This window comes from Cololabis saira, chromosome 2 (assembly GCF_033807715.1).
Source record: "Cololabis saira isolate AMF1-May2022 chromosome 2, fColSai1.1, whole genome shotgun sequence".
Classification (NCBI taxonomy): domain Eukaryota; kingdom Metazoa; phylum Chordata; class Actinopteri; order Beloniformes; family Belonidae; genus Cololabis; species Cololabis saira.
The window spans coordinates 5350334-5363415 of record NC_084588.1 but is presented as its reverse complement, the minus strand read 5'-3'; positions in this window follow the sequence as shown (position 1 = coordinate 5363415).

Below are 13082 nucleotides of genomic sequence, written 5' to 3'. Positions count from 1 at the left end.
GCGGGGACTCCGAGAGGAGTCCGCGGCGGTGTGTGGGCACAGATCGGGTGGGTTTGGATCCGGTAGAGAGCGGGACTTACCGGCACGGGCCCAAATGCTGGGCCCGTTGAGGTGAGTGAGTTTGGTGGTAGTGGTACGATTTTTTCCCACGCTGTCAAAAACGCTGCGTTCACTGTCTGCTGCAATGCTGCTTCCGCGTTCTGCTTCCTGCGTTCTGCCAGAAAACAAAAACTACGGCAGCAACTGTGTTTGACGTGCTTTTGCTGCGGTTTACGTGTGCTGTACGGCTCAGTTGATGAGTTCTGTAATGGAACTTACGCGCGGGGACTCCGAGAGGAGTCCGCGGCGGTGTGTGGGCACAGATCGGGTGGGTTTGGATCCGGTAGAGAGCGGGACTTACCGACACGGGCCCAGGTGCTGGGCCCGTTGAGGTGAGTGAGTTTGGTGGTAGTGGTGAGATTTTTTCCCACGCTGTCAAAGCGCTGTGTTCACTGCTGCACTGCTGCTTCCGCGTTCTGCTTCCCGCGTTCTGTTTCCCGCGTGACGTCAGGTGTGACGTGTGATGTCTGCAACTTTTGTCCTAAACAACTTACAGAGACAAATTAATACATTTTCCAAGCCAACTCTGATAGGCCATCACGTAGCAACCACCTTTAAGACCCTAGCAACCACCCTAGCAACCACCCTAGCAACCGCCTCTGTAAGTTGTTTAGGACAAAAGTTACACCACAAGGAGGTTTTAAGTTCTTTTAGGTGTGGTTGCTAGGGTGGTTGCTAGGGTGGTTGCTAGGGTGGTTAGGGTCTTAAAAGTGGTTGCTAGGTGGTTGCTAGGTTGTTTTGGTCGTTGCTCGGTGGTTTCAGCAGAAATAAATGTGTTTATTAGTCTCTGTGGCTTGTATGTATGATAGGATATGCTACTTTGCCAATCTCAAATTTCAATTTTCTGATCTGGAGTTAGATGCAATTAAGTGTGAAAACGAAGCCTTTCAGACATTAGTTGATCTTGGCACTGACCAAATTCTGAAACTAGACATTTAAAGGATTAAAAAAAATCAGGTGGCATAAAAAAATCCGGGGGGTGCGCGTGGACCCCACTTTCCATCTAGACTATATGGAATGTCTTGTTTGATCAATGTGGCACAACCTCCTCCTCCCCTTTACTTCTGTCATTCCTTATTACTGTATATCCGTGTACCACAAAATCTAGACTTGGTTTTAGCCACGTTTCCTGCACACACATTACATCTGGTTTTTCAGCCATCTTTTTAATGAAATGCTTGAATTCCTGACCATTAGCCAGTAAGCTCCTTGCATTCCATTGTAGGATTATTACCATTATTAGTATTATCCAACCCATGGTGTTTCCTGACTTAGTGAGGTTGTCCCTCACTTCTTCCCATGTCAGTCCCACTAGTCCCAAATGATGTACTGCTGCTTTAACAATCAGCTGGATTTCCTCACTTTTTGATTTTACTTCTGCTGTACTGTTGACCACCCCTGCAATGACTGTTACCAAGTCCCTTTTTTCCACATACAACCTGTCTGTGGAGGAGAGTGTGTCTGCCCATTGTTGCACCCCTTGACTTCCCATTGCTCCTTGTTCATTAGCTCCATCACTCTGCCCCCTTGACAACCTTGCAGCTTCAGCATATGATATCTTTCTTTCCACCCTCAATTTTTGAATGTTATTCTCCCTTTTCCCCCCATAAGCCACATTATGGGCTCCTCTACAACTACAACATTTTGGTTGTACCCCTGTTCCACATTCTCCGTACTCATGGTCTCCCCCACACCTTGCACATCTCATCTTTTCCTTGCAGTTTTTAGCTATGTGACCAAACCTTTGACATTTAAAGCACCTTAACGGTTTTGGTACATAAACTCTTACTGGGTAGCTCATGAAACCCAGGAAAACTTTCTTAGGCACACTCTCTCCTCCAAACTGAATCAGTACAGTTTCACTATCTTTACTCACTCCTTCTTTTTTTGTCTTCATTCTTTGCACACTCATTATTGTCCCTCCTTTAATATTCCTCTTAAGTTCCTCCATATTTACACTCAGTGACACCCCTGTAATCACTCCTTTGCATCCACCACCATGTTGTGCTCCCACCCTCCCTCTCCCCCACAGTTGGCGGGAGATGGCCGCCGCCATCTCCCGCCAACTGTTTGAATCAAAACGCTACTGTCTTCGTGCTCTAGCCGACGTGTTCCTCACTTCGAACCAGAAACCTCTCAGCTTGTCTCCACGTCCTGGCGCACATGTGGCCAGGTGGAACCTTTCCATTGGCCAGGTGTTTGAGGCAGGGCATAAATACCTGTGACACCGGGCGGGGTCGAGGAAACACAGATTTCCACCTTGTGGCGTCGGGTGCAGCGGCATTGTGTCACTGTTGTCGGCCGTGCAGTTTCACTGACGGTAGTTGCTGGTATGCATGAGCCGGTGTTGAGCAGGTACTACCTTTTAATGTGAAGGTTTCTGTTTTGTTTTATTCAGTGTTGCCAACTTAGCGACTTTGTCGCTAGATTTAGCGACTTTTCAGACCGATATAGCGACTTTTTTTCAAAAAAGCAACTAGCGACAAATCTAGCAACTTTTTCTGGTGTTATTGGAGACTTATCTGGTGGGCAGAGCAGAGCAGAGAGGAGACCCTCACCACTCCACGTCCAGACTTCAAATGAAATGCGCTTGCGCAAAGCCGCTGCTGACTTGCAGAGCAGGATGTAAATGTAAACGTTTCTTTTTTCTTTTGGGTCACTTTGCCGGTCCCAAGCCCGGATAAAGGAGGAGTGTTGATTGTAGAGCTAGCAATTTCACCCTACATAACAATCTTTTGATTAAATTTGCTGTTATAACATTTAACAATACAGGACAAAACTGATGTGTGTAATGTGGATCTACACAAAGCATTAAAATCAAAATTGTTAATGTTGAAATTATTTTTGTACATTTGTAGTTCTAAACATATTTTTACTCACTTTTGTCTCTCCCACGACGTTATTCCTCTCTCCTACAGCGTCCATTACAGTTATATGCAAATTACCAATTATGCAAATTAGGCGATGACGTCATTTAGCGACTTCTACCGACTTTTGGGACAGCCAATAGCTACTTTCCTTACTGAGGAGTTGGCAACACTGGTTTTATTGTTAATCCGATTGAGAGCTGATGCTTTATGTTTTTTTTAGACAGTAGTTAAACAGTGTGGAGCGTATGTGTGTAAACTAGTACACCGTACTGAGGTGAGTGTGCACCAGGCCAGTGGTGTATTTATGTATATGCATTCCTGGCAAACGGTATATTTATAAGTGGGTCTTTGTGTCTGCAGGAGTCGTGGAGCAAGTAGGCTGCTCCAGTCCACTGTGTCTATTCAGACCAAGCTTGTGCACCTTGTGATAATCACTGTCATGTTTACTGAACCTAGTGAGTCTGGGAACCTCAAAGCACTTTAGATAGAGAGGAGCCGTCTACACACACACACACACACACACGCGCGCCGCAGAACACACACACAAGCACACAAGTGTGCGTATTTAAAAATAGAGCGGGAGCAAAACCTTGTTTGATAGTAGGTTACTTTATTTCAGTTTTTACATTAATCAAACCCTTCAAAGTCTTCATCCTCTGTTTCTGCATTAAAGAGCTCCGCTAATTCAGCTGTGCCAGTCCGAATTTCCTAGCTGTCAGAGTCACTTTCCGTGCCGTGCGGCGCCTCGGAAATGCACGTTTTTGCAAAAGCTCGCAAAATAGTCCCAGCAGACACGTTAGTCCACGCATCAACAATCCATCTGCAAACTGTGGCATAACTTGCCCGGCGCTGCCTTCCACTCTTGGTGAAACTGTTCCCCCTCAGTCATCCATCGCTCCCACGCCGCTCGCAGCCTTAAGGCTGATTTATGGTTCCGCGTTAACCAACGCAGAGATTAAGCCGTATGTTACGAGGCGACGCGCACGTACGGTACGTACGGTGAAAGCAGTGAGAATGCACCTTTTTCCTTAAAATGCTGTCCTACACGACTGATTTGGTGCCCGCCCTAATAAGCCTCGTGCCCCCTCTGAATATTTGCTCTGGCGCCGACCCTGCACCACAGCCGGCGTCGTTCTTCTATCATCACTGCAGTCAAAAAATTCGTTGTTCTCTTCAAAATCAGCACTAAAAGCTGCTGTAGCCTCGTCGAGGTGCTCGGATGCCATCTTTCTTTCTTGTTGTTGTCAAGCAGAGGTCAACCGGAAGTGGCTCTTTGTTGAAATGGTTACCTTGGGTACAGCGCCACCTAGCGTCACGGAGTCAGCCATGCTCTGGTTACAGTGGCTTATTCAATCTGATTCAGTCTGATCTCTGAACAGCATGTATACTCAGACAAGTGATCCGATCTTCTGCATGTCATTATCTGATCCGATCTGCAACCCGATTGAACTGCTGCATGTAACCGCACTGAGTGTCAGTGAGTGTCTTCCTGGATCACAGGTGAGGGAGGTGGCATTGTGGGAGTAACAGGCATCAGGCGTACCTGCTGGATTAAAAAACATACTCGAGTAAAATTGTAAAAGGTTTAGTTTGTAGAATTGTCAGAGGAACGCTGTGCGTCAGAGTTGAATGTAAGTCATTGATTTGTTGGTGATAATAATGTAAAAGCGCTTATTTGTTGGACTTAAAGGGCCTTAACCACATGCAAAAAGCTGTAGGATGTGAGTGGTCGCTGTTACCACGTTGAAAAATGTGTGGGTAGATTGGGCGACAGCACCCTCTGCTGGTTGAAAAACCTTACAGAACCTGGTATTCCCAGGGGATCTTTTAATATGAAAATATACTTTACATTAAAAAGAATTGTTTACATTTTGTTCTGCAAACAGAAATTTTCAGATACATTGCAACAAAACCATCATGTACACACAGTTATACTCAAAAATAAAAAAAAACCAAACCAAAAAAAAGAACACAAATTATAACACTGTTAGCGTTGAAATCAAAAGAATGCAACAAATGAGCAAGTTCTATAGAGTAATCCTGAAATAAAGTCAAAAATTAACACTTTGTCTCCTTCTGTTATTTCAACCAAGTGATTCTCTTCAACAAAAACATCAACAAAGTCATTTCTGTTGTATCTCAAGATCAGATACAGATCTCTTTTTAAGATGGATTTAAAAACTGGCCAAACATCCAACATCTTCCCATCAAAATGTGCATAGTTTCTTCTCAGCCTGACTGCCAATCTGGCATGGTTTAAAACAAAATTAAGTAGATTGGTGTTAATTTCCCTATTTCTTGTACTTGTACCGAACAAGAATAGTTGCTCCCGATTAAATTTGTCTAAGTAGTGACTTCCCCAATGTTTGACTAAAGTGTGTTTCAACTTTTCAAAGAACTGAATCAAACAAGCACAATTCAAAAATAAATGAAAAAGATCTTCCTCCTCTGTTTTGCATACATGCATATTCTGCTCAAATTTTGATTTATTTGATGCAATATTATTTTTGTAAATATTCTATCATGCTTTATCTTAAAATCATTGTCCTCACAGTCTGTGCTGTTGTATTTTATCGTACCACACCATATGTCATTGACGTCCATGCTGGTATATTTCTCCTTCCACATCACGTGCGAGGCTGGTCTTTTCAGGACCTTTTCTATCAATATATCATATGCCATCCATATTTTCAGCTTGCCCAGATTAATTCTACTGTTTTCTTTTTCTATATATAAATCTGGCCAACTCCTCCGTCCTTTTTACTTCATCACTATTTATTCTAGTTATCCATTCCGTATTTATGCTACTTTTAATTTTGTTGTATGTGTTAACTATAGTTCCTTTCCTCATGCCATAATCCATGTGTCTAATCATATCTTTTATTGAGTGTTCTGGCAGGAAGCCGGGTATTACCTCATACATGATATCCTTTATCTGTCTTATTCCTGCCTTAATAAAGATTGCATTACAGGACTGTCTCAGAAAATTAGAATATTGTGATTTTCTGTAATGCAATTACAAAAACAAAAATGTGATAAATTCTGGATTCATTACAAATCAACTGAAATATTGCAAGCCGTTTATTATTTTAATATTGCTGATCATGGCTTACAGCTTAAGAAAACTTGTCAGGGTTTGACATTAGCTTTTCAGTTTCTGTTTTGCCCCGCCTGTGTCCCATCTGCCCTGATTGTCTGCACCTGTGTCTCGTCGTGTCTCGTTATCCCCTGAGTATATCTGGTCTTGTCATTCCCTGTCGGTCCGTACTGTGTTATCCTCCACGTCTCCTGCCTGTTTTGCTCCAGTCTTGTTTTGATCCCTGTTTTGATCCTGCCAAGCAGCGCTTAGTTTTTTGAATGAAGTTGATGATATTATGGACCGTAGATGTTGAAATCCCTAAATTTCTTGCAACTTTGCTTTGAGAAATGTTGTTCTTAAACTGTTCAACTATTTTCTCACGCAGTTGTGACAAAGTGGTGACCCTCACCCCATCCTTGCTTGTGAATGACTGAGCATGTTTGGGGAGGCTCCTTTTATACCCAATCATGGTTCCCACCTGTTCCCAATTAGCCTGATTACATGTGGGATGTTCCAAATAGGTGTTTGATGAGCTTTTCTCAGCTTTCTCAGGATTTTTTGCCACCTTTCCCAACTTCTACTGCACGTGTTGCAGCCATGAAATTCTACTTAATTATTATTTGAAAAATAAAATAAAGTTTATGAGTTTGAACATTAAATATGTTGTCTTTGTAGTGTATTCAATTGAATATAGGTTGAGAAGGATTTTAAATCGTTGTATTTTGTTTTTATTTACATTTTACGCAATTTCCCAACTTCAACCAAATCCGGTTTGTGTGTTGATCTTTGCCCCAGATGCCCTGCCGTAGATCTTGAAGTATTTCACGACAGTTTGTATACTTTCCATGTCTTGTACTGTTATCGTAGTATCATCTGAGTACTGCAGTATGGTGGTCTTATCTCCCCCTGATATTGTTATTGCTATTGATGAAAGTCGCCAACGGTTCTACAGACAGGCTGTAGAGGAGTGATGACATAGGACACCCTTGCCTGACTGAGCGCTGCAATGGAAAGATGTTTGTTAAAAACCCATTGCACTTGACCTGACTTATCGCATTCTTATATAACAATTTAACCCACGTGGTTATTCTGTTGCCGAAGCCAAATTTTTCCAAGGTGTTGAAAAGGAAGTCGTGGCTGACCCGGTCAAAAGCTTTACTTAGATCAACCCCCAAAACAATTCTTCCTTTACCATTCGTGTTCATGTGATGGATTAGATCTCTGGCTGTCATCATTGTGTCACTGATGTCCCTGCCCGGTATTCCGTACGCCCTCGTCGGTGCTATGAACGTATCTGCTACATTCTTCATTCTATTGCCTAAAACCTTAGCTAAAATTTTGTAGTCCGTGTTTAATAAACTAATGGGCCTAAAGTTTTCCAGTCTGAGTTTGCTTCTTTTATTTTTGTAAATTATTGTGATGATGCTAAGTGCCATGGAGTGAGGGAATTGTTGTGTCCTTTCAATATGTTGAATAATTATAGGTGCTAAAAGGTTGATGAATTTCTTATTATATATTATATTATATATTTTTTAGTTCTAATAATTTGTCTATCTTCCAATTAACATCATCATCTGCCTTCTTTAATTCGCTATCTATTAGTTGTTTTATTTCTCTTTCCTTTCTTTTCTTATGCCCATTTCTGCATTTGGCATATTTAATGCTTATTTTCTTAACTCCTTCTTTCACCCGTTCCCACCATCGACCCGTATCTGTCAGCATGCTTGGATCATCTGTCATGGCTTTTAAATATTCCCTAATTCTATATTCATAATCATCGTCTCTAAGTAAGCTATTATTTAAACACCATATTCCTCCTCCCCTCCCTCTTTCCCCTACCCTTATCATTCCTGTAAGACTTGCATGATCACTTATACTGTTGAAGTTGTATGATAATTTACCAATATAATTTATTATATAATTCGCCACCAAGCACATGTCTATCCTGCTTTGTTTGAGTTCTCCCAGTACTACCTGTCACCGGGAGAACATCCTATTCATATCTAACAATTTCTTCCTGGATGTATCTGATCTAAACCTGGTATTTTTGGATGCATCCAACCTGTCCATCCAGACATTCATGTCCCCCAGAAAAATGCAGTTCTTAGAGCAGCGGGGCTTGAGACTGTCAAAGAAGAGATCTTTATCTCTTTCAGGATTGGTTGCATAGATGCAGAAAAGACAAAACCCTCTGAAAATAAAACTCAATCCCTACTACCCTCCCATCTCCATCAGTATGACACTGTTTGACCTCTGTGACTGCATGTTTTATAATTAGTATTTCCACCCCCCTATGGTTGTTATGAAAAAGAAGCCGTCCCCATAGCTTTTTTGACCATTCCTACAGTCTCATCATCCCACCGTGTCTCCTGCAGGCATATGATATCTGTGTTGCACAGAGTGAGTTTTGTCTTCTGTTCTCAGACCATTTGCATTAAGCAAAGAAAAACTCAAAACCATGATGGAAAAAAAGTAAACTGCACATAATGGATAGTTTCATAGTGTCTATTTCTCTGCTGCTAATCCTGCTACAGCTCTGCTGCAGCTCTGCTGCTAATCCTGCTACAGCTCTGCTGCTGCTGCTAATCCTGCTACAGCTCTGCTGCTACTGCTACTCCTGCTGCAGCTCTGCTGCTAATCCTGCTACAGCTCTGCTGCTACTGCTACTCCTGCTGCAGCTCTGCTGCTAATCCTGCTACAGCTCTGCTGCTGCTGCTAATCCTGCTACTGCTACTCCTGCTGCAGCTCTGCTGCTAATCCTGCTACAGCTCTGCTGCTACTGCTACTCCTGCTGCAGCTCTGCTGCTAATCCTGCTACAGCTCTGCTGTTACTGCTACTCCTGCTGCAGCTCTGCTGCTAATCCTGCTACAGCTCTGCTGCTGCTGCTAATCCTGCTACTGCTACTCCTGCTGCAGCTCTGCTGCTAATCCTGCTACAGCTGTGCTGCTACTGCTACTCCTGCTGCAGCTCTGCTGCTAATCCTGCTACAGCTCTGCTGCTGCTGCTAATCCTGCTACAGCTCTGCTGCTACTGCTACTCCTGCTGCAGCTCTGCTGCTACTGCTACTCTGCACTGCATGGTTCAAACACAGGTTTGTTTGATCAAGTGGTACAAGGAAACAAAATGGCCCCGTCGGCGGCTGAGGTCACTGAGATGAGGGCTGAGCTCCGGTCAATTGAGCGGCTGATCGAAGACCTCCTCCAGCGGCAGTCGGAGCTGTGTTCCCGGCTGTCACATTTCGAGCCTACGGGCAGCCAGCGGACCCTGGCTGCGGATACGACGACTGGTGCTGGTGAAGTCCCTGGCTTGCTGTCTTCTTTCCCCCCCTGGTCGGATGTAGTGAAGGGCAACAGAAGGCTTTCTCTTCCCCTCTATGACCCGTCTGGTACCGGTGATGACCTCCCCCTCACAAACTTCTTCTCCCCTCTGGCTGAGCTTTCCTCCGAGTCGGTCCTCTCCCCTGTTCCCTCACTTGAACGTAGAGCAGACCGTGTCGGACCGGCCAACAGAAAGCGCTCCATAGCCACAAATCCAACCTCACCCACGGACTCGCTGTCCCCTCCATCGGCCCCTCCGGGTCGCAAACGGCCCCGTTTGTCACTCCAGCGGTTGGAGCCGGACAACCTGCCTGGCTCAGCATCGGCTCCGGTTACCTCCTCTCCCCCACCACATCCACCTACTGGCCTGGTGCCTCCCCCAGTGCGAGCATCTAACCATCCACACTCCGCTGAACCTGGCTCGATGGCTCCTCGGTCCTCGCCTTCACAGTCAACGCAGAGGTACCTCACTCACTCACACAACCGGCGACATGCTAGCACCGCTAATAGGGCGCTAGCTGCCTACCAGGCTGCTCAACCCAAACTCGCTGTCTATGGACACGGTCTGGACTCCCCAGACACTCAACATGAAGTTCTGTTGCTTGGCGATTCAATGGTCAGATTTGTTGAACTTCCCCACACCATTACATATTGTTTCTCTGGTTTTAAAGTTGCTGACATGATTGAACAAGCACCTGTTATTATTGATCTGCATCCCTCTGTCCACACTGTGATTGTTCACCTGGGAACGAATGACGTCATGATGAGGCAATCAGCTAAACTCCGCTACGAGTTAGAGTCTTTAGCGACCACTATTGAAAGCCTTGGTAAAATATGCATCCTGTCTGGTCCTGTTCCTACTCTGAGAAAGGGATCTGAGCGTTTTAGCCGCCTTTTCAGCCTGAATTCGTGGTTACACACTTTCTGCATTGCTACTGGTTCTGGTTTTATTGACCACTTTGACTCATTCTGGAAGAAAGATCACTTACTCAAATGGGATGGTATCCATCTGTCCAAACATGGTGTACATCAATTTTCAGCCAACATAAGGAATTATCTACCTCTTCTATCCGTCTGACATACTTCCCTGCAGGTCCCTATCCCTGATAGGCCTTCTATGATTCCTGTGCTCATCAATAACCAACCCAGACTGCCAAAGGCTAAATTAGATTTTAAGAATAAAAACAAATCAAATGTCAATGGTAACCTCATATCAGTCAAGTGTACACCAATTCCAGATACTGTACATCCCACTGCTTTTAACAGTAAACTTGGTCTTCTTAATGTCAGATCCCTCTCCAATAAATCATTTTTATGTAATGATTTTATTGTCAGCCATGATCTTGATTTTTTTCTAATCACTGAATCATGGCTGACCAAGGATAACATAGCTCCTTTAATTGAAACGAGTCCCCCTGGCTACTCTTACCTGAATCAACCTAGATTAACCGGCCGGGGGGGTGGTCTAGCTGTTGTTTATAAGAACTGTTTTAAATGTTGTAGCACCACGTTTGGGTCTTTCACTACCTTTGAATCCCTCTGTTTCACTGTTTCAGGTAGCACACGGACCCTCTGTATTCTTATTTATAGACCACCTAAATCTGCAACCGGTTTTATCACAGAATTCTCAGAATTATTGTCAATTGCTATCCCTAAATTTGATAATATTCTAATTGTAGGTGATTTTAATGTGCATATCTGTTGCCCTGAGAATTTTTTAGCAAATGAGTTTTTAAATCTGGTGGAATCTTTTACTTTGTCTCTGGCTCCTACTGGTCCTACTCACATCAAAGGCCACACATTAGATCTTGTTTTATATACTGGAATTACTGTAAACAACATGCTCTGTATTGATGTTGGGGTTACTGATCATAATTGTATTTTATTTAACACTACCCTGCCCATTACCTCAACCCAACATGAAAGTCAGACACGCTCCCGCATTTTTAATTCAACCTCTGCCTCCATATTCTGTCAAGAATTTGCTTCCTCTGAGTTCCAAATTTGCTCTTTAATGAACACTAACGATATTTTAAATGGTTTTAACAGCACCTGCTCAAACATTCTAGACAGAGTTGCACCTTTTAAAACCAAAAAGCCTAAAAATACCTCTCAACCCTGGATAAATGAGGAAATTCGCTCATTAAAGAGAATCTGCCGTCAAGCTGAACGGAAATGGAAGGCCACACGATTAACTGTCCACTTTGACAGTCTAAAAGTCTTAATGAAAGATTTTAATTTGAAAATTAAAAATGCTCGAGCAAACTATTTTGGCGATATTATTGAGAAAAACCAGCATAATACCAGAGTGCTTTTTAATATTATCAGCCGTGCTACAGATGCCCCGCCCACTGTGATTGAGCCGTCTACGGAGACATGCGAGGAATTTTTATCTTTCTTTTTTAACAAAATCAGTGTAATAAGAAATCAAATCACCCCACTGCCTCTTGTAACACTCGAACCACCTATTAATCTGTTGTGCTCTTTAAATTTGTTTCACCCCGTCTCAATAGAACATCTTGGCAAAATCATCTCCAACATGAAGCCCACATCCTGTCCTCTCGATATCATCCCCACCCGCTTCCTTAAAGAAGTCCTGCACTTAGTCTGTCCTTCTATTTTAACCATAATCAACTCCTCCCTCTCATCAGGCATAGTCCCGGACCACTTCAAGAGTGCATTAGTACAACCACTGCTCAAAAAACCCTCATTAGACCCCACCATCCTGAACAACTTTCGTCCCATTTCCAAACTTCCATTCCTGGCCAAGGTTTTAGAAAAAATTGTTGCAGAACAGGTGATCTCATTTATGACCGGAAATGGCCTATTTGAAAAATTCCAGTCTGGCTTTAGAACGGGCCATAGCACAGAGACTGCACTCCTCAAAGTGCTCAATGATCTCCTTTTAGCAGCTGACTCTGGCCATTCATCTATTTTAATCCTTTTAGATCTCACTGCAGCTTTTGATACCGTAGATCACCTGATTTTATTGGAACGTCTCAAGAAGTGGGTTGGCGTCTCTGGCATTGTTTTAGACTGGTTTTACTCATATCTCCACAATAGGACTTTTAATGTTGCTATTGGTGACTGCAGATCTTCCACAGCATCTCTGTCTTGTGGAGTACCTCAGGGGTCAGTCCTTGGCCCACTGCTCTTCTCACTCTACATGTTACCTCTAGGTCACATAATCCGCAGACACAATATTAGTTTCCATTTTTACGCAGATGACACACAGCTTTATTTCTCTTTCGACCCTACCATCAACCATCAACTACACACTCTCAAAATATGCCTAAATGAAGTACAAATCTGGCTGTCTAATAACTTTCTTCAATTGAACCCGGACAAATCCGAAGTCATTATCATAGGCCCAGACACCACACACAATCACATCTCACCACAACTTGGCTTATTCTCCACCAGTATTACCCCCAGCTGCAGAAATCTTGGTATCATCTTCGACAGTAATCTCAACTTTAATCAGCATGTTAAAGCAACTGTCCAGTCTTGTTTCATTCAACTACGCAGAATCTCCAAAATCCGGTCCTTTCTGTCTCCCAAGAACCTGGAAATTGTCATTCATGCATTCATCACATCCCGTTTAGATTACTGTAACTCACTCTACTCCTGCCTAAGTAAACATAATCTCTCCAGACTTCAGCTTATCCAAAGTTCTGCTGCCAGACTCCTCACAAATTCAAATAAAAGAGTACACA